Below are 6,552 nucleotides of genomic sequence, written 5' to 3'. Positions count from 1 at the left end.
TTGACGAGTCCGGTAGTGTCCTGGCGAGCAGTTTTGGTTGACAATACCAATTTTCTTTTTTACTTTAAAATGAAATAACCTTACTGATTTTGCTCCGTCAACCTAAACTACTCACCCGGACTCGTTCGGGTGCTTCCGGACTAGTTATGTGCTCTCTGGAGCACACCCAGGACACCGATCCGATTCCTATTATTGTTAGTCCGATTCCGACTCCGACCAAATAGGAGCTAACAGGTTGGCTGATAAGTCCCCGGTCTGACACATAGATGGCGCCGCTAGTATTAAATGCATATTATTTTTATATACATAGTACCAACCTTCTGTGGCGCATACACATAGGCGTAATGAATATAATTATAGTAAGCTATATAGCAGAAATTATAGTAAGCTATCTTTATAGGAATAGTTGTGATTGGTAGAAGCGTGTTAGTATAGGTTAGAATAGGATAGCTAATACGAAAAGATAAGGATAGAATAGGTAGCATAGGAAATTAGGCATAAGACGGAATTAAGGATACATAGGAAGTAAATGAATTAAGCTAGGATTAGATAGGGAAATTTTAGTATAAATAGCGGGATAGGATTTAGGATAGGCAGAAAAAAGTTAGACTTCATAAGGGGAAACTCTGTCCAATTATAGAGAAAATTATAGAGAGTATAAATAAAAGTTACAGTGCCAACAAAACACCCCTTTTTCAATTGTACACTGAAGTGATATACCACATGGCGACCGTGATCGTGAAATCCAACGACGACACGAATCTGTGATAAATCCACGCAATACCAAATCGGATGTGCACAGAATACCAACAACAAAACATCCATCGGTATACAAAAAAAAAATAAGTCTAACGGTAACGTGTGTAATTCCTCGACTACGCAAACCCGAAGCTAGCAAGTGTGCTTGAGAGTACATTGACCGACGTTTGGAGCAACGACCGAGGATCACGTCGAATCAGGACTAGATTCCCAAGCGGTCAGGTGAAATCGAATGCGTGTCAAGAGCGAGAGAGAAAAAAAAAAGAACCGTACGGGAATAGCACACCACGGCAAATAGTGATCGGTAATAGTCGGAGAGAACAGAGGTGTGAGAAAATTAATAGCGTAAAAGCGGGCGTAATGAGAGTGGTGGATTGCTATCATCATCAGCAGTCGAAGGCATGAGAAGTGTGCGACAAAAGTAGTGATCTGTACGGCGAGTGCAGTGTACAATATGAGAAGTGTACCACCAGGCCAGTGAACAGTACGAGAAGTGTGCGACGACGGCGGTAGACGGCAGGAGTATACTGTGTGACGACAGCAGTGAACAGTACGAGAAGTGTGCGACGACGGCGGTTGAAGGCAGGAGTATACTGTGTGACGACAGCAGTGAACGGAAAGAGAAGTGTACGACGAGAGAAACGAGCAGTAAGAGAAGTGCATCACATTATCAGCGAGCGGTACGAGAAGTGTGTTGTGACGACGGCAGCGGATGGTGAGAATTAACGAGAGCAGCGGACGGCGTTTGGCGAGAGCGGTTGACGGCGTATGAAGTGTTCGAGAATATCGGACGGCAAATGCAGCAGCGAAATACGATAATGACCCCTCCCCCCCCGTAAGGTAGGATATGCGTAGTGAAATAGAATTGGGTTACAAAGAATATTTTTGGGTTTAATTATACTAAGGAGCTAAGGATTAAGGGTTAAATTATAATTGTAATTGCTCAATTAATTTTTTTTCTCGCGCAAAAATAAAAAAAAATAAAAAAAAAAATATATATAAAAAATTAAATATATATGCATACATATATAGAAAAAAAAATCACTATTCAATATACCCCTTCACGATTATTTACCTTCGTTGCCTTAAAATAGTCGACATGCTCGTTTAAATGTTAAGGCCGGGCTACATTGATCGTACTCGCAAGCGTAATTTTGATTTTCACTAGCGCATCTGGCGGCGGCTGGTGGAAGCTTTTTTTGGTCATCGAGGGAATGGACCTGCCGGATCTCAAAATTTAGTAGTTTGTCCATCGTTTTCCATTGCAAAAATGGATGCAATGCGTGCAAGACATGTATATCTACGTTTTACAAAACTTTTCTCCTCCGATTTAAGTAAAAAACATGGAAAATTAACGTATTTTCTGGAGCGGCTCCAAATTGTTTGGCAAAATGCTTCGGTCAGCCGCCACCAGATGCGCTAGTGAAAATCAAAATTACGCTTGCGAGTACGATCAATGTAGCCCGGCCTTTACCTAAGATCAAACAATATTTAAAAAGACTACAAGATATTGAAGAAAAATTAAAGCCGGGTGATAAAAAGTTTCGCAGATGTTTGATTGAACACTATGGTGTCACTGCAAACAACACATTCGAAAAAATAAAAAATTTAGTATTCAAATTAAAGATAGCAGAGGCGCCAGTAGAATTAGAAACAATTACTAAATTTGCAAATATCAGCTACAACAACATTAATTCGTACATAAAGTTTCAATTACAAAATAAAGTCCAATTTAAATTTAAAACACTTGTTAAGATTAGCATTGCATTACGCCGTTGGAAAAGGAAAACCATGGAGGATTTTGATATAAAAACCGCAGCAACATTAGTACAATTATATGACGGAAATGCGGACAGCTTAGAAAATTTTCTGGGTTCAGCAAATTTATTAAGGAAGCTTTTTCCGAAAGACACGAAGCAGATACTAGTAGAGTTCCTCAAAACACGATTAACAGGTAAAGCTCAACTAGGGTTAGCACCAAACATAACTGATTTTGAAACCCTTATACAGGATGTAAAATCACGATGCCAAGAAAAAATAAACCCCGACAAGGTTATAGCAGAATTAAAATCGATATGCCATACAGACACGAAGACCCTATGTGACGAAGTGGAGATACTATGTACAAAATTAAAAGTGATGTATCTCAAACAAAACATACCGGAGCAAGTGGCTAACGACATGGCAGTCAAGCGAGGAATAGAAACACTTATTGACAAGGTCAAACTCACGGAAACAAGGATTATATTACAAGCAGGGCAGTACACCTCTATATCAGATGCAACAGAAAAGGCACTAGAAAGCGAAAGAATGCACAATTCAGCTCAACAAGTGTTCGCATTTAGAAAAAACTTTAGTGCTCCCAATCGCTCCTTTGACAATAGATATTCAAATCAGTACACACGTAATACGTACAACAGGTCACAAAATAGAGGAAATTTTACTTCAAATTGGCAAACAAATAATCGGCATCAACATAATAATTTTCACAACACCAATAACCGACGATTTTTCAGAAATACCAACAGAAACAATAACAGGATTTACACTACACAAGCCACAGAACAAGAACATTTTTTAGAAGAAAACCCGCAGCATACCGATTACCAATCTTAGCCATAAATCTAAATGCCAATAACCTTATCAAAGTAAGAGTAGAAATGTCAACAGAAGAATACAGTCACCTAATCATAGACACCGGAGCAGATGTTTCTTTGTTTAAAATAAATAAAATCAAGTCCAACCAACACATATCTGCGCAAAACAAAATTAATCTGACAGGTATAACTACTCATACAATAGATACTTTAGCCACTACTTTTACAACAATACATTTCGGAGAGACGTCTGTCAAACACCAATTCCACCTGATACCAAAAGAATTAGATATTGGGGCAGATGGCATTTTGGGCAGAGATTTTTTTGCAAACTATAGATGTGTAATTGATTATGAGCATTGGCTACTCAATTTTACTCACAATGGCATGGCCGTCTGCCAACCCATAGAAGATAAATCCAATGATGGTTTCATATTACCCACGCGAAGTGAAGTGATACGAAAAGTAAAACTGCCAAACATCGACGAAGATTCTATTGTGTTTGCAGAAGAAATAAGGCCAGGATTATTTTGTGGCAATTCAATCATATCGAAGGAAAACCAATACGTAAAATTTATAAACACAACTGAGAAAAACATTTTCATCAACCATAAGTCCTTCAGACCCCAAGTCGATCAAGTGAAAAATTATAATGTTACAAAACCCTCTGGTAACAAGGAAATAACCAGATTTGATAGTATAATAAATAGCATAAATATGAAAAATGTCCCACAATACATAGAAAGTGGCTTAAAGAACCTCCTAGCAAAATATACAGACCTGTTCTGCGTAAATGAAGATAAAATTTCCATTAATAATTTTTACAAACAATCGATACAGCTAAAAGACAACATACCGTGTTTCGTTCCGAATTATAAACAAATTCATTCCCAATCAGATGAAATAAAACAACAAGTCGATAAAATGTTAAAAAATGATATTATCGAGCATTCAGTATCATCCTATAATTCCCCAATATTGTTAGTTCCGAAAAAATCAGAGACAGAGAAAAAATGGAGACTTGTCGTAGATTACCGGCAATTAAATAAAAAAATAATGCCAGATAAATTTCCATTGCCCAGGATCGATGAAATATTAGATCAACTCGGTAGGGCAAAATATTTCACAACACTAGATCTCATGTCAGGTTTCCACCAAATACCTTTGGATAAAGAATCGCGGAAGTATACTGCGTTTTCCACCGCTACAGGCCACTATCAATTCAAAAGGTTACCCTTTGGACTAAACGTGAGCCCAAATAGTTTTCAGCGCATGATTACAATAGCAATGGCTGGGTTAACCCCTGAGAGCGCGTTCGTTTACATCGATGATATAATCATAACAGGTTGCACTACTAAGCACCACCTTGATAATTTAAAGAAAGTTTTTGATAGACTACGGCATTATAATCTTAAATTAAATCCTCAAAAATGTAAATTCTTCCAAACCGAAGTTACTTACCTTGGGCACAAAATTACAGACAAGGGAATATATCCTGACGAATCCAAATTTGAAGCAATTAAAAATTACCCCAAACCAGTTAACTCAGACGAAGTTAGAAGATTTGTTGCTTTTTGCAATTACTACCGTAAATTCATTCGTAACTTTGCGGAAATCGCGAAACCTTTAAACGAATTGTTAAAAAAGGGAAAAATATTCAATTGGTCGTCCGAATGTCAACAAGCTTTTGATACCCTTCGCAACAACCTTCTATCACCTATGGTTCTCAAATATCCTGATTTTACAAAAGAATTCATTATCACTACTGATGCGTCGGACACGGCATGTGGGGCCATACTATCGCAAATATGCGAAGGAAATGACCATCCTGTGGCATTTGCTTCTAAAAGCTTTACCAAGGGTGAGAAAAACAAGCCAACCATAGAAAAGGAATTGACAGCTATACATTGGGCTATCAATTATTTCAAACCTTATGTCTATGGTCGAAAATTTAAAATTCGTACCGACCATAGACCCCTAGTTTTTCTGTTCAACATGAAAAATCCGACCTCCAAACTAACACGAATGAGATTGGACCTTGAGGAGTTTGAATTTGAAGTAGAATTCGTAGCCGGTAAAACTAACGTTGGGGCTGACGCACTCTCAAGAATAGTAACAACCTCTGATCGTTTGAAATCATTGCAAGAATGCACTAATGAGGCCAACAACAATCAAGCTTTAGTAGTAAAGACTAGGGCAATGACTAGAGCTAATAGAGAGGAAACAAATCCTGTAACACAAAACGACACAAACGAGAAGATAGGCAAACCAGCATTTTGGAACACAGAGAACCCATCAGAGGTTAATAAATTATTAAAAATTCAGTCAAAAATAAATAAAGATTCAATTAAAATAACACTTTTTAACAACAACTACAACAAGGAACTAGAAAGTACAATAATCAGATTAAACCAGAATGGAAGTCAGGCATTCGAGGCTGCTCTTCTAAGATTATGTACTTATGCAAAAAAGCTTAATAGAGACAAATTAGCTATCTCCATGGAAGACGAAATTTTTACTCAATACTCGCCTCAAACCATTAAGGAAATCGTAGATAGAACCATTTTCGGTTGCGAGATTATTGGATTTGTACCACCTAAGTGGATAACAGCAAGAAAAGAAATAGAAGAAATTCTACACAATTATCACATGCTACCTTCGGGAGGACATGTTGGGCAATATCGCCTCTATCTAAAAATAAGAGACAAATATAAATGGAAAAACATGAAAGAAGATATAAAAGGCTTCGTTAAAAACTGCGAAATGTGTAAGATAAACAAAATAACACGACACACAATAGAGAAGCCAGTAGTAACAACGACACCCTTAAGGCCGTTCGAAATAATTTCAATAGATACAGTGGGCCCTCTTCCAAAAACAGCCAAGCACAACAGGTACGCTGTTACTGTACAATGTGACCTCACAAAATATGTAATCTTGATACCAACAGGAAATAAAGAGGCCAACACAATAGCAAGAGCTCTCATAGAGAATGTCATTTTAACATACGGTAAATTTGCAGAAATGCGGTCGGATCAAGGTCTAGAATACAACAACGAAGTGTTGAAAAAAGTAGCAGAAGCACTGGGGATCAAACAGACGTTTGCGACTGCTTATCACCCACAAACAATAGGCGCTTTAGAACGGAACCATAGAACTTTAAACGAATATTTGAGAGCATTTACCAACGAGCATG

The sequence above is a fragment of the Anopheles arabiensis genome, chromosome 3 (genome assembly GCF_016920715.1).
Source record: "Anopheles arabiensis isolate DONGOLA chromosome 3, AaraD3, whole genome shotgun sequence".
NCBI classification, from domain to species: domain Eukaryota; kingdom Metazoa; phylum Arthropoda; class Insecta; order Diptera; family Culicidae; genus Anopheles; species Anopheles arabiensis.
This window is presented reverse-complemented; position numbering follows the sequence as displayed.